The sequence below is a fragment of the Pristiophorus japonicus genome, chromosome 6 (assembly GCF_044704955.1).
Source record: "Pristiophorus japonicus isolate sPriJap1 chromosome 6, sPriJap1.hap1, whole genome shotgun sequence".
NCBI lineage: Eukaryota > Metazoa > Chordata > Chondrichthyes > Pristiophoridae > Pristiophorus > Pristiophorus japonicus.
In genome coordinates, this window is record NC_091982.1 from 17,143,131 (window position 1) to 17,166,405 (window position 23,275).

The 23,275-nt window shown below is 46.4% G+C and overlaps 1 protein-coding gene across 1 annotated transcript in view; it reads right to left on the bottom strand.

Annotated features, from left to right (window-relative positions):
• The window catches only part of LOC139265564 (serine protease 23-like), a 117,306-nt gene that overhangs the window by 31,431 nt on the left and 62,600 nt on the right, over positions 1-23,275 (bottom strand). The gene's annotated exons all lie outside the window — the stretch shown is intronic.

Consider the following 23,275-nt stretch of genomic DNA (forward strand, 5'->3'; position numbering starts at 1 on the left):
ATAGTGGCTCTTTCCATGGATTTAATTTGGTGACTGAACAGAAGAGAAAATGTCCCTGTGCCTTTGTCTGTTGTCATATCTCCTTGCATCCCATCTTCAAATATTGGGTTGCCATTAGCTGACCATGCACATCTTGAATGGTCTTGGCTTTTCTTTCTGGTCTTCGCCCTCCCCTCCCCTCCCCTCCCTCCTCCGCACGCATCTTAGTTTTAGACTATTCAAGACGGCCTTTGGTGTGACGTGCCTCTGGAATTTTTTTCAGTAGTGTGGATTTTGAAATTTACCAAAGATTCTCCTGTGATGGTATTCCAGGAAGCTGACTTTGTATTGCTATTTATTTATTAATAAACTTGGCCTGCCTAAATGAATTATTTCCAATTGTTTTCCTTAAGTTGGTTTACTCGTGTCTTTCTCCTCTACTCTCCATCTCCTCCCTTTACTGTCATACTTTTATACCACCTTTCATAGGTCCCCCTCTAGTATTTTGCCCCTACCACAACCCTATGCCCCACCAGGAAAAAAAGTTGTCAAAACTGGAGTTTACAACATGTATTTAGTGTATTTAATGTCCCAAGGCACTTCAAGGGAGTATTGAAGACCCAAAATCTGACACTGCCATATATGGAGAAATTGGGGCAGATGACTCAAAGGTTTTAAGGAGTGTCTTAAAGGAAGAAAGAGGTTGAGGGAGAGAATTCTAGAGCTTGGGGCCCAGGTGGGGCGGGGGGGGGGGGGGGGGGGGCGCATTGGGGATTTGAAAGCCAGGAAGAGCTTTTTAAAATGGATATTGCTTAACCAGGGCTCAATGTAGGTCATCGAGCACAGGGGTGCTGGGTGAATAGGATTTGTGCAAGTTAGGACATCGGCAGTTGAGTTTTGGATGACTTCGTTTATGTAGGGTAGAATGTAGGAGGCCAGCCAGGAGTGCATTGGAGCAGTCCAGACTAGAGGTAACAAGGCATGGATGAGCTGTGGCAAGGGTGGAGACAGAGATGATGGAGGTGGAAATAGCACTCTGTTATGCCGTGGGTATGTGGTTGGAAGCTCATGTTGGGGTCAAATGACACCACGGTTGTGAACGGTGTGGTTCAGCTTCTGACATGTTGGGGAGAGGGATGGAGTCAGTGGCTAGAATAGTTTTGTGGCAGGGACTGAAGAAAATAGCTTTGGTCTTTCCAATATTTATTAATATAAAAATCTTTCCAATTAATCAGTCTTGATTCTGCAGCAGGCTCATTGGATAAATTAACTGACTGGTGTGACACTAATGCCATCCCTGGTCTGGTGATGTTGGGACACCATATTTGGCTTCAGTGTCCTTGGTCCAGGAAGGAATGATCTGGCTGATACTCGCTTCTTCTCCCTGCTGGATGCTTGTCCTGGATATGCACAGGATTGGCTTGGCAATTTGATTTTATAAAACCTTTTTGTCATGAATAGAGACTCCTTCACTTCATGCACAAGTTGCTGCAAACATCTACTTTCTCCACCTTCCCTCACTGTCCCCATATTCCTTGGTTCCTTTCGTATCCCAAAATCTGTTGATCTGTCCACAGCCCTCTGGTAGAGAATTCCAAAAATGTACAACCCTTTGAAGACATTTCTCATCAGTCCTAAATGACCAACCCCTTATTTTGAAATGGCTCCCCTAGTTCTAGGCTCCCCAGCTGGTGGAAACATTCCTTCCCTCACTCTGCATCTACACTGTCCAGCCCCTTCATTTTATGCATTTCAATGAGCTCACCTCTCATTCTTCTAAACTCTCTAGGGGATGTTGGCCTAGACTACTCCATCTCTCAAAGGACAATTTTCCCCATCCCAGGAATTGGTCTCGTGCAACAAAGTTTCATTAAGGCAGGTGTATCCTTCCTTGGGTAAGGAGACAAAGACTGTACACAGTTTAAAAAAAAAAAAAAATTATCCATTAACCAATCCTGTGTCCATGCTAATATTTTACCCCAATCCCATGAGCCATTATCTTGCATAATGACCTTTTTGTCACCTTATTTGCCTTTTGGTAATCCAAGTATACTACATCCACTGGTTCCCCTTTATCTACTCTGCCAGTTACATCCTTAAAAACTCTAAATAAACTTGTTAAACATGATTTCCCTTTCAAGAAACTGTTGACTCTGCTTAATCATATGATTTTCTAAATGCCCTGTTATCACTCTCTGAATAGCAAGGTTACATTTGTTACATTAATCTGCTGGGACCGCTTTAGAATGTAGGGAAATTTGGAAGATCACAACCTCTGCAGCCACTTCTTAAAACCTGAGGATGTAGGCTGTTTGGTCCAGGGGATTTGTTGGCTTTTATTCCCATTAGTTTCTTGAGTACTTTTTTTTTTTTCCTCTACTGATCTTAATTACTTTAAGTTCCTCACTCTCATTAGCTCCTTGGTTTCCCACTATTTTTGGTGTGGTTTTTTTGTCTTCTATGAAGACCGATACAAAATATTTTTCAATCTCTGCCATTTCCTTATTCCCTATTATAATTTCTTGTGTCTCAGCCTCCAATGGACTAATGCTTACTTTTGCTACTCTTTTTACATACTTGCAGAAGCTCTTGCAATCTGTTTCTCCAATTGAGTATTGAAGACTGAAGCCATTGTTTTTGGTCCCTGTCACAAAAACTCCATTCCCTAGATACTGACTCCATCCCTCTCCCCAACTCCTGGCTGAGGCTGAACCACACTTCGCAACCTTGGTGTCATTTTTGACCCTGAAATGAGCTTTCGACCACACATCTGCAGCATAACTAAGACCAGCTATTTCCACCTCCGTAACATCGGCCATCTCCGCCCTTGCCTTACCTCATCCGCTGCTGATGCCCTCATCCATGCCTTTGCTACCTCTCAACTTGACTATTCCACCGCAATCCTGACTGGCCTCCCACATTCTACCTACATAAACTAGAAGTGATTCAAAACTCTGCTGCCTGTGTCCTAACTCGCACCAAGTTATACTTGCCCATGACCCCTGTGCTCGCTGACCTACATTGGCTTCTGGTTAAGCAACACCTCAATTTCAAAATGCTCATATTTTCAAATCCCTCCATGGCCTCGCCCCACCTTATCTCCTCCAGCCCCACAATCCCCTGAGGTTTCTGCACTCCTCTAATTTTGCACTCCTGACCATCCCTGATTATAATCGGTGGCCATGCCTTCTGTTGCCTAGGCCCCAAACTCTGGAATGCTCTGCCACAACAGGGATGACTATTTCTCCTTGGGCAGACACTCTAATTGAAGCCAAAAAGGGGTGAGTTCAATGAAGGACCTAATATTCCAGGTCCCGAAATGCATATTGAAGGATGGAAGATGCCTGTGCATGGATTTTTTTTTAATGTGGTGGCTGGCAGAGCTAGGTCTTGGTCCAGTGGCAAGGATTAACCTAGACTACTGGAGACCTGCTCTGCTGCACAGACCTAGTGCGTGCACATATTGCAGTGTGCACTGCCCCCTTCTGGGCCCCGAACTCTTGCCTCTCCTGGGCCCCGATCACATCGCTCTCCAATCACTTGCCGCTCCTTCGCCCTGACCTCGCAGTACCTGCCCACACTCCAATCACCGACCCAGGGTTATGGTGATGTTCAATCCAGTCACCCTCGGAGACCGGCTCACGCTGTACCTTGCAATGGTATGCTCCTTTTATGGCCCCGACCTGCCACTGATAGTTCCTCGCAGGTCGGGGCCATGCTGGATGCCGTGCTGCTGCCATGCTGTTCCTTTTTAAGGCCCTGACCTGCCTACAGGGACTACATTACAACACTGATTGCATTGGCTGTAAAGTGTTTTGAGATGTCTGGTGGTTGTGAAAGGTGCTATATAAAGCGTCTTTTTTTTTTTCTAAACCTCTGCCTCTCTTACCACTCTTTCCTCCAAGATGCTCGTTAAACATGCCTCTGACCAAGCTTTTGGTCATCTGTGCTAATTTCTACTTATGCGGCTCGGTGTCAAATTTTTATCGCATGATACTTGAGATGCGCATTGGGACCTTTCTCACGTTAAAGGCACTATATAAGTTGTTTGTATTTCTTGCTAGTTCTCTCTTTTTCTTTCTTTCTTCTTTTTCTCTCTCTTTTTCTTTCTTCTTTTTCTTTCTTCTTTTTCTCCTTCTTTTTCTCCTTCTTTTTCTCCTTCTTTTTCTCCTTCTTTTTCTCCTTCTTTTCTCCTTCTTTTTCTCCTTCTTTTTCTCCTTCTTTTTCTCCTTCTTTTTCTCCTTCTTTTTCTCCTTCTTTTTCTCCTTCTTTTTCTCCTTCTTTTTCTCCTTCTTTTTCTCCTTCTTTTTCTCCTTCTTTTTCTCCTTCTTTTTCTCCTTCTTTTTCTCCTTCTTTTTCTCCTTCTTTTTCTCCTTCTTTTTCTCCTTCTTTTTCTCCTTCTTTTTCTCCTTCTTTTTCTCCTTCTTTTTCTCCTTCTTTTTCTCCTTCTTTTTCTCCTTCTTTTTCTCCTTCTTTTTCTCCTTCTTTTTCTCCTTCTTTTTCTCCTTCTTTTTCTCCTTCTTTTTCTCCTTCTTTTTCTCCTTCTTTTTCTCCTTCTTTTTCTCCTTCTTTTTCTCCTTCTTTTTCTCCTTCTTTTCTCCTTCTTTTTCTCCTTCTTTTTCTCCTTCTTTTTCTCCTTCTCTTCTCTCTCTTCTCTCTCTCTTCCTTCTCTCTCTCTCTCCTTCTCTCTCTCTCCTTCTCTCTCTCTCTCTCTCTCTCTCTCTCTCTCTCTCTCTCTCTCCTTCTCTCTCTCTCTCCTTCTCTCTCTCTCTCCTTCTCTCTCTCTCTCCTTCTCTCTCTCTCTCTCCTTCTCTCCTCTCTCTCCTCTCCTTCTCTCTCTCTCTCCTTCTCTCTCTCTCTCTCCTTCTCTCTCTCTCTCTCCTTCTCTCTCTCTCTCTCCTTCTCTCTCTCTCTCTCCTTCTCTCTCTCTCTCTCCTTCTCTCTCTCTCTCTCCTTCTCTCTCTCTCTCCTTCTCTCTCTCTCTCTCCTTCTCTCTCTCTCTCTCCTTCTCTCTCTCTCTCTCTCTCTCTCTCTCTCTCTCTCTCTCTCTCTCTCCTTCTCTCTCTCTCTCTCTCCTCTCTCCTCTCTCTCTTCTCTCTCTCTCTCTCTCTCCTTCTCTCTCTCTCTCTCTCTCTCTCCTTCTCTCTCTCTCTCTCTCTCTCTTCTCTCTCTCTCTCTCTCTCTCTCTCTCTCTCTCCTCTCTCCTTCTCTCTCTCTCTCTCTCTCTCTCTTCTCTCTCTCTCTCTCTCCTTCTCTCTCTCTCTCTCTCTCTCTCCTTCTCTCTCTCTCTCTCTCTCCTTCTCTCTCTCTCTCTCTCTCTCCTTCTCTCTCTCTCTCTCTCTCTCCTTCTCTCTCTCTCTCTCTCTCTCCTTCTCTCTCTCTCTCTCTCTCTCCTCTCTTCTCTCTCTCTCTCTCCTCTCTCTCTCTCTCTCTCTCTCTCCTTCTCTCTCTCTCTCTCTCTCTCTTCTCTCTCTCTCTCTCTCTCTCTCTCTTCTCTCTCTCTCTCTCTCCTTCTCTCTCTCTCTCTCTCTCTCCTTCTCTCTCTCTCCTCTCTCTCTCTCTCTCTCTCTCTCTCTCTCTCCTTCTCTCTCTCTCTCTCTCTCCTTCTCTCTCTCTCTCTCTCTCTCTCTCCTTTTCTCTCTCTCTCTCTCTCTCTCTCCTTCTCTCTCTCTCTCTCTCTCTCTCTCCTTCTCTCTCTCTCTCTCTCTCTCTCTCCTTCTCTCTCTCTCTCTCCTTCTCTCTCTCTCTCTACTATTTTTCACAACATTCTAAGCCTCTCAATCTAATGCGGTCCTTAACTTTTGATAACCATGGATGGATCATTTTTCCAATGGAAGTTTTATTTCTCAATTTGTTGTGAATTTTGGAATATTAATGTTTGCCACTGCTTATCTACTATCATACCATTTTAATCTAATTTCCCAAGCTACCTTTGCCAATTCGCTCCTCATACCTATGTAATTGGCTTTATTTTGTAAACACTCTAGCTTCGGACTAGAGTGTCACACTCGAACATCATATGACCACTTTTGCTCAGGGGGACCTTTCTATTATGAGATTACTAATTAATCCTGTCTCATTTCACAATATAAAATCTAAAAAAAAACCTCTTCCTAGTTAGTTCCATGATGTATTGTACTAGGAAACTATATTGAAAGCATTCCATGAACTCAACCTCCAGACTACCTTTGGTAATTTGATTTGTCCAGTCTATATGAAGATTAGTCCCCCATGGTCATTGCAATACCTTTGTTACAAGCTCCTATTATTTCTTAACACTGTCCAATGGTGTAGCTATTGTTTGGGGGGGCCTATAAACTACTCCCACCAATGTTTTCCATTTGTTATTTCTTATCTCTACCTATACTGATACTATTATCTGATCTCATGAGCCAAGATCCTTTCTTGCTACTGTTCTTGTCTCATCCTTTTATCAGGGCTACCCTCCTCCTTTTCCATTCTGCATGACTTTAAAAAAAAAAAAAAAAAAAAATGTTTAGCACCCAACCTTGGTCACCTTGCAACCATGTCTCTGTAATGGCTATTGGATCAAACCCATTTATCTCTTTGTGCCATTAATTAATCTACCTTATTACGAATGCTTTATGCATTCAGATAAAGAGTCTTTAAATTGAACTTGACATGATTCACTGCATTCACCTTATTTACTGATACATTCACTGTTAAACTCTCCCTTCCTTCCTGTCACACTTATTTTTACCCAAATCGCTATACTACTGTATCGCTGTGACTTTTTCTCTTTAGATTTCTAAATTTTCCCTCACCTTTAAAAGCTTAAAGCCCCAACTACAGCCCTAGTGATTCAATTTGCCAGGACACTGGTTCCAGCTTGGTTTAAGTGGAGCCTGTCCCAACGGAACAACTCCCTCTTTCCCCAGTATGGGTGCCAGTGCCCCAGGAATCAACCCCTTCCTCCCACACCGCACTTTGAGCCATGCATTTAACTCTGATCTGCTTGCCCCATTCCAATTTGTGTGTGACTCGGGTAGCAATCCAGAGATTATTAACTTTGAGGTTCTGCGTTTTAATTTGGATCCTAGCTCCTCAAACTCTCAGCAGAATCTCATTCCTAATTCTACCTATGTTGTTGGTTCTTGCGTGTTCTACGACAATTGGAGCGCCTCTCTCCCAACTGTAAGGAGATGTCTTTAACCCTGGCACCAGGCAGGCAACACAATCTTCAGAACCCCATTGCGGCTGCAGTGAATATATCTATCCCCTATACAGTCCCCTACCACTACAACATTCCTTTTCACTCCCGCTACTTGAATGACCTCCAGTACCACAGTGCCATGGTCAGTTTACTCATCCACCCGACAGACTTTGCCCTCATCCACATGGGTGGCAAGCACCTTGTACCTGTTGGATAAGGGCAAAGGCTGAAGCTCCTCCAGCACGGCACCTGGGGTCCCCTTGCCTACTTGACTTAGTGACACACTCCTGCCCCTGGCCACTAACCAGACCTGTACCACTACTGAGGCAAAACATGGTCACTTTTTAGTTGTGTTGTGTATAATTCTGAGGCATGAAAGTGGTTCAAAGGCTTAACTTTTGTTTTAAAACATGTCAGGCTTCCATATTGTGTAGTCACATTTATTAAAGATCTTTATTTCCTAAATGTATCAGCACATGGTCCTCTGCTCCTACAAGAGCTGCTTTCCAGGGCATTGGCCTGGTAACTGTCAAAACAACACTCTGGACTAAGTGAGCATGGAGGGGCAGCAAGGGGCATCAATAAGAATCTTTTAACTATTTTGTATTCTAAAAATGCTGTTTGTGCCAGTGAAGACACTCAATTACAGGGGATTGCACCATTTGAGTAAATGCAGTCACATTTGCAAACTGATGAAATGTCCTGGAATGCAGCCAGCCCACAGTTTTAGAACAGGCATTTAGCCCTGCCCATGCCTTGTTGATTTTACATTTCTATTTCTGGTTGAGATGATGGCTTGGGTCTGCAGCTGACTCGTGACCAAAAATCTCATACCTAGGATTTTTGCACGAGTCACTCATGAGCCTCTCTACTGGAAGAATATAGCATTTGAGTTCTACACAAGAGATCATAAGATAAGAATAAAAGGCTTCTTTGTTGTAAACATTTGTGGTTCAAACTTCCAGCTGGATTACTGGATGTCGTCAGGAACAGGCATCCTGGTTACAATTCTTGCCCCTGGCCTAGTATTTCCATAGAGGCTGCTTTCTAACACTACTACTGCCAACCCTGACTGGGATCAGCAAGGTTGTTTCCTAGGAATCTATTTTGCCCAGCTACTTGATAAATAGTATGCCATTGGGGGAGCCTGTCAGCTCATCCCTTTATCCAGTTTTTCATACTAAAACTGTTTAGAACATACAATGAAAGCTCCTTTTTAATCAGATGTTCCAAGGTGTCTTCTACTTTTAATATTGGGCTGTATTCCACTTCCCTGTTCTGTCATTGCACAAAATCTTATTAGAGATGGTACTTACTTGGGGAAGGAGGTGGTGATTGATTAAATAATTGGGAGTGGATGTGTGTTCCCTTTTACAGAAATTCAAAGACTAGTAATTTCAGGAGTTTACATGCCATTTCTGCACTGCTTTTCTTGTTTTTTCTGCTGCCACTTGGGTATGGGTTATATAGGATTTTGTAGGATATACAGTACAGAAACAGACCATTCGGCCCAACCAATCCATGCTGATTATGCTTCACTCGAGCTGCCTCCTATCTTTCCTCATCTAACTCTCAGTGTAACCCTCTTCCCTTCTCCCTCATATGCTTATCTAGCCTCCTCTTAAACACATCTCTATTATTTGCCTCAACTGTTCCCTGTGGTCGCGAGTTCCACATTCTCACTATCCTGTGGGTAAAGAGGTTTCTTCTGAATTCTCTTTGTCTTGTTGGCTATCTTATACTTATGGCCTCTAGTTATGCTCTTCGGCACAAGTGGAATCATTCTCTCGCTATCCAATCTATCGAAACCTTTCATAATTTTAAAGACCTCTATTATATCACCCCTCGGTGCTCTCTTTTCAAGAGAGACGAGACCCAGCCTGTTCATCCTTTCCTGATGGGCATACCCTCTCATTTCTGGTATCATCCATATAAATCTTCACTGCACCCTCTCTGGTGCCTCTATATCCTTTTTATAATAGGGCGACCAGAATTGTACACAGTGCTCCAAGTGTGGTCTAACCAAGGTTTGATACAAGATCAGCATAACTTCACTATTTTTTCAATTATATCCCTCTAGAAATAAACCCTAGTGTTTGGTTTGCTTTGCTTTTTTTTTTAATGGCCTCATTAATCTGTATTGCTACCTTTAGCGATTTGTGTTTTTCTACTCGGATACCATTGCTCCTCTACCCCACCCCTCGCACCATTTCCCACACTTTGGGAGCCTCTTATCGACAAGAGTAGACATTGATGACAAGATTCAACACTGCCTCCCGTGCTGCCTTCGGCCGCCTGAGAAGAGTGTTTGAAAACCAGGCCCTCAAATCTGCCACCAAGCTCATGGTCTACAGGGCTGTAGTAATACCTGCCCTCCTGTATGGCCCAGAGACCTGGACCATGTATAGTAGACACCAAGTTGCTGGAGCAATACCACCAGCGATGTCTCCAAGATCCTATAGATGCACCAACATTAGCGTCCTCGACCAGGCCAACAATCCCCAGCATTGAACCACACTTGATTAGCTCCGCTGGGCAGGCCATGTTGTCCGCATGCCTGACATGAGGCTCCCAACGCAAGCATTCTACTCAGAACTCCTTCACGGCAAACGAGCCAAAGGTGGGCAGAGGAAACGTTACAAGGATACTCTCAAAGCCTCCCTGATAAAGTGCAACATCCCCACCGACACCTAAGTGGCGGGAGTGCATCGGGGAGGGAGCTGAGCACCTCGAGTGTCATCGCCCAGAGCATGCAGAAATCAAGCGCAGGCAGCGGAAAGAGCATGCGGCAAACCAGTCCCATCTTCCCTTACCCTCAACGACTCTGTCCCACCTGTGACGGGGACTGTGGCTCTTGTATTGGACTGGTCAGCCACCTAATGATCCATTCTAAGAATGGAAGCAAGTCTTCCTCGATTTCGAGGGACTGCCTATGATAATGGGCACTACACCATTTTTTTTAACATTCTTAAATATGTGTAGTAATTCCTCTGCTACCTCTTCCCTAGGTACTTTTAAAATGTATGAATGTAATCCATCTGCACCAGGGTTTTTTTTTCTTGAGTTTGATTAGTTTATTCATCTCTTTATTGTAAATGCATTTATTTCATTTCTAATCTCCCCTTCCGGTGTCATGTCCACCTGCTCTATCGCCCTGTTAAATACTGAAACAAAGTAATTAATATTTGTCATCTCTGTCGCTACCTGTTGTAGCACCAGGTTTCTGGCCATTTTTATGAACAATACTTTAAATCCTTAAATCCAAAACTGTAAGAAAGAACTGTGCTGTTTGGCAAGCTTGTGGGTGCGGCTTAGGGAATAGGATCAACTGGCAGGAGTTTCGAGCCAGGCTAACCTGACTGAGGTGCATTCATGTGCAAACGGACATTTCACACTGACAGGCTGGGTGGAAGGGAACGCAGGCCGATTGACGTCATCACCATCTAACGTGATTACTGGGAACAATACCCTGAGAGGTAACTCAGACATTATGCCCTCACATTAAAGCACAGTCACGACTCACTCCCAACCGAAACTCATGGAAGGCAGGAGATAAGCTAGTTAAACAAGATCGATTTGAGATCGAAATCCATTACCTGCTAATGGGGGCCATCAACTCAGGAAATGACAGACATCCAGTAATCAGCACCCATTGTCTCTCCCGGTGCAAGGCCTGGGAGCGGGAAAATGGAATATAATTTTTCACAAAGATGTCAAAGGTTACGAGCCATTCCAGGCCATGGAGGGGGATGGAGGCGGGGTGGGTCCAGACAGATCCTGAGTCAATCCATTGGTCAGTTTACGGTGGGAGGAAAGGTGATGGGTTTTGGGGCTATAAGGAGCCATTTTGCAACAGTTTGAAGCTCTCTTCATTCAATGAAACACCGCCAGAAGCTGAGCGCTGCTCTTCAACCCTCACCAACGGACCTCGACACAAACTAGAAGTTGGATACTGCGTTGGTGGTACGGAACCAGGAGCGAGACGTACAGGGAGAAGCTGCAAGCATGACAATGGGCAATCAGGGTGAGCATATAGCCTGTGCCTACACATCCGCAAGACCACTTAGCTGCGTGAGGGGGTGATTATAAGTCCCAACCAAACCCAAGGGGTTTAGTACTGGGGGGCGGGGGGTTCCTTTTATTAGGCCATGGTAACTTGGCAGGGCTTATTGGACAAGCCAGGGTTGTACTGTTTGAGTGATGTTAATCTTATTAAATACAATACGGTTGAGCCCAAAAAACGTGTGTCCGAGTCTGATCTGTCCTTATAATCCCTATCATCCAGGACTTGTAATAGAAGATGTGTTTTTGGTACGCCTGAGAAAACCACCTACACTGTGGTATTATCCTATTCCCATCCTGACTTTTTTCATTTGTGTGTCTGTAAAATATATTACTACTTTGTTTTATGTTCCTTGATAATTTAATTTCACAGTTCCTCTTTGCCTTCCTAATTGTTTTTTTGACTTCTTGTCTATCTCTTCGTATTCTCCCTGATCATGCTCTCCCCTGCTGTCCATGTATTTAATGGAAAAACCAGCTGCAGGTCGGGGATATAAGAGGAGGAACGGTGGCGTCCTGACCTACGAGGAAACACCAGCTGCAAGTCGGGGGTACAAGAGGAGGAACGGTGGCGTCCTGACCTACGAGGAAACACCAGCTGCAAGTCGGGGGTACAAGAGGAGGAACCACTTCAAGATACAGCACGAGCCGTTCCAGGAGGGCGACGGCTTCGAGGAGGGTGACGTCACCAAAACCCAGGTTGCCAATTGGAGCATGGACAGGAACTTTGGCGGGGCTCAGGTACAGCAGAGGTATGGCGAGAGAGCATGGCGAAGGTACGGCAAATGACCAGGGCAGAGGAGTGGAGAGAGATCGGGACCCAGAAGAGGCGAGGGTCCAGGGGCAGCACAGGCCAGCCCATGCTGCGATATGTGTGCACATTAGGTCCATGCAGCAGAGCTGGTCCCCAGTCGTCTTCATTAACCCTTGCCACTGGACCAAGACCTAGCTCTGTCAAGCCCGTGTGGTGGCTGGTGTGCAACGGCCACCACTCGTTAAAAAAATCCACGCACAGGCATCTTCCCCTTCAATATGTAGTTCATGACCTGGAATATCAGGTCCTTCATCGAAACACCCTGTGAACTCATCCCTTTTTAGCGTGGAAGCAAGCCATCCTCGATACAAAGGACTGCCTAAGAAAAACTTAATGTATTCCTCTTTCCTTACCCTCCATTTTTCCCTTGTGGCTTTATTCATCCAAGGTGTCCCATTAGTGTTACATTTTTTTTACCGGAATATATATTTCCTGGACTCTGTTGAACACCGTTTTAAATGTTTCCCATTGCTGTTCTACATGGTTGTTTGCCAATATTGTTGTCCATTTTATTTTTCAAAGCTCTATTCCCAACCCCGCAATCAGCTTTTTTTCCTGGTCTTTGTCATACTTATGTCCTTCTCAATTATCAGCTTAAAGCATATTATATTATGGTCACTATTGCCTAGATGTCCCCTACTTTTACCTGTCTTACCTGCTCTGGTTCATTCCCCATCACTAGATCCAAAAATGAATCCTCCCTTGAGCTTTTTACTTATTGGATTAGAAAGGAGTCCTGTACACATTGTAGGAACTCCATTCCCTTATCCCTTTTACCTACCCCTTTTGTCCAATTAATATCAAGGTTGTTGAAATCCCCCCTTGATGATTATTCTATATTTATTATAAACTCCTTGGTCTCTTTATACAACAGGTACCAGCTTACAACTGACTTTGGGAGTGTGCAAGCTATCTTAAGGTGTTTTTTTGCCCATGGGCTGTGTCATGTATGTAACCTCTATGTAACACCACTGCAATACTGTATATACTTAAGCAATGTACACCTTGACCACAGGGGGTGAACTTGTGGGAGACACTCCTTACCTGGTCATCCAGGTATATAAAGGGAGGTCCCACGCAGGGTCATCACTTCTTGGTCCTGTGAATAAAGGTTCAGGTCATGGAGTGACCTTGTCCATAGAATGTGCCTCGTGTGGGTTTTGTGCCGTTGAGTAAGGACTTTACAGGCTGCACCATATCTGGATAGAACAGGCTGAATGATACAATTGGGGGTGGAAATTTGGTCTTCTGCCACACTTAGTGCCCCAGAGGGGCAGCAATGGTGGCAGAAAGCACTTGTGCCCGGTGGCCAGTTTCCATCGACCCGCTGGTACATTTCGGTGCCAGTATTGATGGGGTACGAAGCAGTACCACCCGCGAGAGGAGAGGCGAGCCGGTGTGTAACACTGACTCGATTTTTGGTTGCCACCTGACCCGTAGTGCTCTGTAGAGGGCCCTGCTGGGACCGCCTGTGAAAGCTGGTGCGAACTGTAGTGGCTGCTCTGAGGTAAGTAATGCCGACCTTGGGTAAGTGTGATTGTATTTTTTTTTTTAGATTTATGTTGTGGTGGGGTGAGCTATGTTTTTGGTGTTGTTTTTCCGGTCTTTTTCTCCCCAGGCCTCTTTTATGGTGCTCCGAAGCCGGCTATTTAGCTCGGGACTTTCCCTTGCTCAGCCGGTGCAACGCCTCCCTTAGCTCCCCGCTCCAAACTCCGAGCCCAGCTGATGAATTTTGGGGTGGCTGACGCAAACTATTTGCCGCCGCAAAATTTACTGCTCCACCTGGGACCGGTACTGCCCCAACTGAGGCGCGAATCAATTTTTCCCTCTTGGTCTTTTCCTGTCTTTTATATGTTCGTATATTGCATCAAGTTAAATGACCAGATCTTCACTGTTTTCTATTTGGGCAAATGGAATATCTTCAAAAATGCCTGAATGTTTAGTTAGAGCTCGGCTCCCTACTATTGGAATGTCAAACATTTAAAAAAAAAAATCATTAACTTTAAACACTGATTGCAGTTACACTGGTGGGTCTGCAGCTCAAATAGTGGGAGACTTGAGATGCTTGACATCCTTAAGGTGGTCTCCTAATACTTGCTAAATTTTGAACAGATCTCAAATTGGAAGTTCAAACCACAGTTGCACTGCACGAATGCACAACAGACAGGGAAAAGAACATTGTAACATGATCTTCCTCTGGAATACCTTGCACTGAGCTCCCTCAATTCAGTTTACAGACACGGGTATATACATGTGAGTACGTGCACAGAAAGCAACATACAGCAAGAAGAATGTACTGTACCTAAATACCTTTATGGTCCATGACCTTTATATAAAAAAAAAAATCCCTCCAGCAATGTATTGTTTAAATACTTCAAAGATCTCCTTAACCGAGACTCTGCCTTTGACACGAGTGTCCTCGACTCCATCCCGCAGCATGCTACCCGCCACCATCTCGGCAAAATCCCAGCCCTACAAAGGCCATCCGTCAGCTCAAGAACAACAAGGCATCAGGAGCAAATGGAATCCCCGCTGAGGCACTAAAGCACGGTAGAGAAGCACTATGGGCGTGAGTGCATGACCTCATCTCTTTTATCTGGAAGGAGGAGAGCATGCTGGGAGATCTCAGATGCCGTAATCGTGACCATCTTTAAACAAGGGGACAAGTCCGACTGCGGAAACTACAGAAGAATCTCCCTGCTGTCGGCCACTGGGAAAGTCATCGCTAGAATCTATTGTGTTCCTAACACAGATGAGGCTGCTCACAGGGAGGTGAAAGTAACAGTGGCCTCAGTCTTTAATAAGACACTCCAGTGTGAGGAACAGGCCTTAGGGGCCGGCTTATATACAGTGCTCCCAAGGGATGCTGGGATCCCTTGCGACTTCGGGGGCTGAGCTCCCTGGTGGCGGAACATGGGAGTGCATGCTTTACAGAATACACATCACTCCCCTGCCCAAAGTCAAAGTGAAAACTACAAGGTGAGGCGGTCGGGAGCCTTTCTTTTCCTGGTGGACCGCCTCGGTACAAATGTCTGTTCTGGTGTGTTGGCTGTGCCCTCGCTGGACTGGCGTGTTGTTGGCCCTGCAGGGCTGCTAGGTCAGCCTGGCCTTTCTGGGCTGTTGGGCGTGATGGGTTTGATTTCCTGGTCCAGCGTGGTGTGCGTTGTGGGCTCAAAAAAGGTGATGTCTGCTGTGGATTGTTCAGGACAGTCTGTAAACCACAGCCTTGTTTGATCCACGTGCTTTCTGCAAATTTGTCCATTGTCTAGTTTGACTACAAACACCCTATTTCCTTCTTTAGCTATCACCGTGCCCGGGATCCACTTGGAACCATGTCCATAGTTTAGCACATACGCAGGATCATTCAGATCAATTTCCCGTGACACAGTGGCGCGACCATTGTTTACATTTTGTTGCTGGTGCCTGCTCTCTACCTGATCATGCAGGTTGGGGTGAACCAGCGAGAGTCTGGTTTTAAGTGTCCTTTTCATGAGTAGCTCAGCCGGGGGCACCCCCGTGAGCGAGTGGGATCTCATGCGGTAGCTGAGCAGTACTCGGGACAGGCAGGTTTGGAGTGAGCCTTCTGTGACTCGTTTCAGGCTCTGTTTGATGGTTTGTACTGCCCGCTCTGCCTGCCCATTGGAGGCTGGTTTAAACGGGGCCGAGGTGACATGTTTGATCCCATTGCGGGTCATGAATTCTTTAAATTCGGCACTGGTAAAACATGACCAGTTGTCATTGACCAGTATGTCAGGCAGGCCGTGGGTGGCAAACATGGCCCTCAGGCTTTCAATGGTGGCGGTGGCGGTGCTTCCCAACATTATTTCACATTCAATCCATTTTGAAAAAGCATCCACCAACACCAGGAACATTATACCGAGAAACGGGCCTGCATAGTCGACATGGATCCTCGACCATGGTCTGGAGGGCCAGGACCACAAACTTAGTGGTGCCTCTGGGCGCGTTGCTCAACTGAGCACATACGATGCATTGCCATTCACAGGACTCTAAGTCGGAGTAGATACCGGGCCACCACACGTGGGATCTGGCAATCGCTTTCATCATTACTATACCCGGGTGTGTGCTGTGGAGATCCGAGATGAACGTCTCCCTGTCCTTTTTTGGTAGCACTACGCGGTTACCCCACAACAGGCAGTCTGCCTGAATGGACAGCTCATCCTTTCGCCGCTGGAATGGCTTGATTGGCTCTTGCATTTTAACGGGGTTGCTGGCCCAGCTCCCATGCAGTACACAGTTTTTTTTTTACTAGGGACAGCAGAGGATCTTGGCTGGTCCAAGTCCTAATCTGACAGGCCGTGACAGGTGATTTATCATTTTCAATCGCTTCCATGACCATCAACAAGTCTGCGGGCTGCGCCACCATCAACAAGTTTGCAGGCTGCGCCATTTCCACCCCCGTGGTGGGCAATGGTAGCCGACAGAGCATCCGCACAGTTCTCGGTGTCTGGCCTGTGGCGGATGGTATAGTTATACGCTGATAGCGCGAGTGCCCACCTTTGTATGCGGGCTGAGGCATTAGTATTTATCCCCTTGTTTTCAGTGAACAGGGATGTGAGGGGCTTGTGATCGGTTTCCAGCTCAAATTTGAAGCCAAACAGGTACTGATGCATTTTCTTTACCCCGAACACACACGCTAATGCCTCTTTCTCAATTATGCTGTAAGCCCTCTCTGCCTTAGACAAGCTCTTGGAAGCATAGGCGATAGGTTGCAACTTCCCCACAACGTTAGCTTGTTGTAATACACACCCGACTCCATACGACGACGCGTCACATGCTAGCACAAGTCTTTTACACGGGTTATGCAATACAAGCTGCTTGTTGGAGCATAAAATGTTTCTGGCTTTCTCAAAAGCAATTACTTTTTTTTTTCCCCATACCCAGTTCTCACCTTTGTGCAATAACACATGTAGGGGCTCTAAGAGGGTGCTTAACCTCAGTAGGAAGTTACCAAAATAGTTGAGTCCTAGGAATGACCGCAGCTCCGTGACGTTCTGTGGCCTAGGCACGTTCCTGATAGCCTCTGTCTTGGCGTCTGTGGGTCGAATGCCGTCCGCCGCGATCTTTCTCCCTAAAAACTCCACTTCTGTTGCCATGAAGACGCATTTCGACCTTTTCAGCCACAGCCCTACGTGATCCAGTCGCTGGAGGACCTCCTCCAGGGTTTGTAGGTGCTCAGCGGTGTCCCGACCCATGACCAATATGTCGTCCTGAAAGACCAGCGTGTGTAGGCTCTCCATGTTTCTCTGGAAGATCGCTGCAGCTGACCGAATTCCAAACGGGCATCTGTTGTAGATGAACAGTCCCTTGTGCGTGTTGATGCAGGTGAGGCCCTTCGAAGACTCCTCCAGCTCCTGAGTCATGTAGGCCGAAGTAAGGTCGAGCTTGGTGAACGTCTTGCCTCCTGCCAGCGTCGCAAATAGGTTGTCGGCCTTAGGTAGCGGGTATTGGTCCTGTAGCGAGAAACGATTAATAGTTACTTTATAATCGCCACAATTCCTGACCGTGCCATCACTTTTGAGTACTGGAACAATCGGGCTGGCCCACTCGCTGAATTCCACTGGGGAGATGATGCCCTCGTGTTGCAGCCTGCCCAGCTCGATTTCCATTCTCTCCCTCATCATGTGAGGTACCGCTCGCGCCTTGTGGTGAATGGGTCGTGCCTCTGGGACCAAGTGGATGCTCACCTTCGCCCCGGAAAGGTTTCCAATGCCTGGCTCAAAAAGGGAAGGACATTTTTAAGAACCTCGGTACATGAGGCCTCATCGACATGTGATAGCGCTCAGATGTCATCCCAGTTCCAGCGGATTTTGCCCAGCCAGCTCCTTCCAAGCAGTGTGGGGCCATCGCCCGGGACAATCCAGAGTGGCAGTTCATGCACCGTGCCCTCGTAGGTGATCTTGACCATGGCGCTGCCCAGGACAGTGATAAGCTCTTTGGTGTGCGTTCTCAGTTTCGTGTGGATGGGGCTCAGTGCTGGTCTGAGAGCCTTGTTTCACCACAGCCTCTCAAACATCTTTTTACTCATGATGGATTGGCTAGCGCCAGTGTCCAGTTCCATGACTACGGGTAAGCCATTCAATTTTACGTTTAGCATTATAGGTGGACATTTCGTCGAAAACGTGTGCACCCCGTGTACTTCAGCATCTGCCTCCTCTCTCTGAGGCTCGAAATTGCTTTGATCCACCATGGACCGAACTTCCTCTGCCACGTGGTGGTTAGCAGGTTTTGCAGAGCTTGCAGCTCGTTTGCAAGCTCATTGGAGGTGCCCCATTGTTCCACAGCTCTTGCAAACATACCCTTTGAAGCAGCATGAATAGGCTGAATGGAAGCCTCCACAACGCCAACAAGGTGTGAATTGCCTTGCATTCATCCTTTGTTGGGGACTCTGAGTCATCTGGGTCACCTGAGGCCTGCTGGCCATTGCGGACTCGTGGTTTCTGCCCTGTACATTTCTGCGCTCAAACACAGTTCAGTTAATTTATGAACATTGCTAGCACTTGTGTGCTGAGAGATGTGTTTGGTGTTAGCACAGGCGTTTATGCCCACCAGTGATATCACAATGGCCTTACTGAGGGTTGGTGTTTCTACAGTCAAAAGTTTCGAAGGATGGTCTCATGGCCAATGCCCAGTACAAAAAAGTCTCTGAGCATTTGCTCCAGGTAGCCATCAAACTCACATTGTCCTGCAAGTCACCTTAGCTTGGCGACGTAGCTCACCACTTCCTGACCTTCAGATCGCTGGCACGTTTAGAACCGATACCTCGCCATCAGCACGCTCTCCCTCGGGTTAAGATGCTCCCGAACCAGTGTACACAGCTCCTCATATGACTTATCTGTGGGTTTCACCGGAGCCAGAAGATTCTTCATGAGGCTGTAGATCAGTGCCCCGCAGACTGTGAGGAGGACCGCTCTCCTTTTTGCAGCGCTTCCTTCTCCGTCCAGCTCGTTGGCTACAAAGTACTGGTCTAGCTGTTCGACATAGGCTTCCCAGTCCTCACCCTTCGAGAAATTCTCCTGTATGCCCATAGTTTGCTGCATCTTTGCGTTGGATTCGTGTACTCGTCGCCAGTTATTGTGTTCCTAACACAGATGAGGCTGCACACAGGGAGGTTAAAGTAACAGTGACCTCAGTCTTTAATAAGACACTCCAGAGTGAGGAACAGGCCTTAGGGGCCGGCTTATTTACAGTGCTCCCAAGAGATGATGGAATCGCTTGGGAATTCAGGGTATGAGCTCCCTGGTGGCGGAACATGGGAGTGCATGCTTTACAGATACACAATATCAGAATCCTCCTCAACTGTCTTCTCCCTGTGGCTGAAGAGCTTCTCCCAGAGTCACGGTGCAGTTTCCGTCCACTAAGGGGTACAACAGACATGATCTTCACCACGCGACAACTACAAGAGAAATGCAGGGAACAGCACCAACACTTGTACATGGCTATTTTTGACTTCACAGGGGCCTTTGACATTTTTAACCGTGAGGGACTATGGAGCGTCCTCCTCCATTTCGGCTGCCCCCAAAAGTTTGTCACCATCCTCCGCCTGTTCCATGACGACATGCAAGCCGTGATCCTGACCAACGGATCCACCACAGACCCAATCCACGTCCGGACCAGGGTCCAGCAGGGTTGCGTCAAGGCACCAACGCTCTTCTTGATCTTCGTCGCTGCAATGCTCCATCTCGCTCTCCACAAGCTCCCCATTGGATGGAACTACACTACAGAACCAATGGGAACCTGTTCAACATTCGTTGCTTCCAGGCTAGATCCAAGGTCGTCCCATCCTCTGTCATCGAACTACAGTATGCAGACGACGCTTGCATCTGCGCACATTCAGAAGCTGAACTCCAAGCCTTCATCAACATCTTCACCAAGGCGTACGGAAGCATGGGCCTTACACTAACCATCCGTAAGACAAAGATCCTCCACCAACTTTACCCTGCCACACAGCACTGCACCCCCGCGCCCCCGGTCATCAAAATCCACGGTGCGGCCTTGGACAACATGGACTATTTTCCATACCTCGAGAACCTACTATCAGCAAGGGCAGATGATAACGACGAGGTCCAACACCGCCTCCAGTGTGCCAGCGCAGCCTTCGGTCACCTGAGGAAGAGAGTATTTGATGACCAGAACCTCAAATTTGGCACCAAGCTTGTGGTCTACAGGGCAGTAGTGATACCTGCTCTGCTACATGGCTGAGACAAGGATCACATACAATAGACACCTCAAAGCTCTGAAGAAATACCACCAGCGATGCCTTCGCAAGATCCTGCAAATCCACTGGGAGGATAGATTCACCAACATCAGTGTTCTCGTTCAAGCCAACATCCCCAGCATCGAAGCACTGACCACACTTGACCAGCTCCGTTGGGCAGGCCACGTCGTCCGCATGCCCGACACAAGACTCCCAAAGCAAGCGCTCTACTCGGAACTCCTATATGGCAAGCGAGCCCCATTTGGGCAGAGGAAACGTTTCAAGGACATAGAAACATAGAAAACATAGAAACATAGAAAATAGGTGCAGGAGTAGGCCATTCGGCCCTTCTAGCCTGCACCGCCATTCAATGAGTTCATGGCTGAACATTCAACTTCAGTACCCCATTCCTGCTTTCTCGCCATACCCCTTGATCCCCCTAGTAGTAAGGACCTCATCTAACTCCTTTTTGAATATATTTAGTGAATTGGCCTCAACAACTTTCTGTGGTAGAGAATTCCACAGGTTCACCACTCTCTGGGTGAAGAAGTTCCTCCGCATCTCGGTCCTAAATGGCTTACCCCTTATCCTTAGACTCTGGTTCTGGACTTCCCCAACATTGGGAACATTCTTCCTGCATCTAACCTGTCTAACCCCGTCAGAATTTTATATGTTTCTATGAGGTCCCCTCTCATTCTTCTGAACTCCAGTGAATACAAGCCCAGTTGATCCAGTCTTTCTTGATAGGTCAGTCCCGCCATCCCGGGAATCAGTCTGGTGAACCTTCGCTGCACTCCCTCAATAGCAAGAATGTCCTTCCTCAGGTTAGGAGACCAAAACTGTACACAATACTCCAGGTGTGGCCTCACCAATGCCCTGTACAACTGTAGCAACACCTCCCTGCCCCTGTACTCAAATCCCCTTGCTATGAAGGCCAACATGCCATTTGCTTTCTTAACCGCCTGCTGCACCTGCATGCCAACCTTCAATGACTGATGTACCATGACACCCAGGTCTCTTTGCACCTCCCCTTTTCCTAATCTGTCACCATTCAGATAATTCTCTCTGTTTTTACCACCAAAGTGGATAACCTCAAATTTATCCACATTATACTTCATCTGCCATGCATTTGCCCACTCACCTAACCTATCTAAGTCGCTCTGCAGCCTCGCAGCTCACACTGCCACCCAACTTAGTGTCATCCGCAAATTTGGAGATACTACATTTAATCCCCTCATCTAAATCATTAATGTACACCAGCAAAGCCTCCTTGATAAATGCAACATCCCCACTGGCACCTGGGAGTCCCTGGCCCAAGACTGCCCTAAGTGAAGGAAGAGCATCCGGGAGGGCACTGAGCACCTAGAGTCTCGTCGCCGAGAGCATGCAGAAAACAAGCGCAGACAGCGGAAGCAGCGTGCGGCAAACCAGGCTCCTCATCCACCCTTTCCTTCAATGACTGTCTGTCCCACCTGTGACTTAGAGTATAGTTCCTATATTGGACTGTTCAGTCACTTGAGAACTCACTTTTAGAGTGGAAGCAAGTCTTCCTCAGCCTATGCTGATTAAATAATGTCCTTCATATTCCATGTGGGTAATTACAACATTCTTGTGGTTAAAATGTATTATATCAAACTTTATAGACAACTGATTTGAAAGAGGGGGCAAAAAAGACCAATTTTAAGTTGCTCCTCTGCATGGTAGTGGTCCGTAAGATCGGGATGCTGTACTTACCGCCCTATTCCCGCCTCAGCCATTTTCCTGTGGGCCTCTGTATGGGCAGCCTAGGCACCTTCGGGAGGAGGCCTCATTCCATTATACTAATCGGGATCCTATGGCATAGATACGACCCTGATGCAATATTAGGTACTATTGGATCGAGCCAGCGACATTGGTAGCCGGTGTTGAGCAGCCTAACCAGAGGTTCTTAAAGGCATCACTGCAGGCCACTCAGAAGTTTATTATTTTAAAAAAATGTTACAGGGTTTGGCAAAGATGCGGACATCAAATTGCAAAAGAGTTCAATATTTTAGTTGTGGTTTGCTCCTTTTTAAACAAGTTAATGAACAGAAGATATTCTTCCAAACTGTTTAATGCATAGACAGAAAGTCTGCGTGGAGCACATCCAGGATTGGAGCTATGTTCCAAAGCACGCTTGGCATTGGGAAGATGGTTATGGAGATGTACATGAAATCAGTTGGAAAGTTAACCACTCCCCTCAAAATAAATAGAGGCATGATAGTAACCAAAGGTAAAAACTGAGCTGCCTCGATAAAGATAGAATAGGAACTTCTGCCAATATTGGGCTTTGTGGAGTTGATCCGGAGGTTAAAATTTACATATAATTTATTAAAAATATAAATAGGAGCAGGATTGGCCATTCGGCCCCTTGAGCCTGCTCTGCCATTCAATAAGATCATGGCTGATCTTTTACCTCCTCTCCATTTTCCTGCACTATCCCCATATCGCTTGATTCCCTTAATGTCCAAAATCTATCGATCACTGTCTTGAATTTACTCAAAGACTGAGCAGCCCACAGCCCTCTGGAATAGAGAATTCCAAAGACTCGCCACCCTCTGATTGAAGAAATTTCTCCTCATCCCAGTCCTAAATGGCCGACCCCTTATTCTGAGACTGTGACCCCTGGTTCTGGGCTCCCCAGCCCCGGGGAAAATTCCTCCCTGCTTCTACCCTGACAAGCCCTGTAAAAAAAAAAAAATTTGTATGTTTCAAGGAGGTCACCTCTTTATTCTAAACTCTAGAGAATATAGGCCTAGTCTACTCAATCTCTCCTCATACAATCAGTCTGGTGAACCTTTGCTGCGCTCTCTCTCTGTGGCAAGTATATCCTTCCTTGGAGAAGGAAACCAAAACTGTACACAATACTCCAGGTGTGGTCTCACCAGAGCGCTATCATAATTGCAGTAAGACATTTTTACTCTTGTACTCAAATTCTCTTGTAATAAAGGCCAACATATCATTTGCTTCCTTAATCGCTTGCTGTACCTGCATGTTAACTTTCAGTGATTTG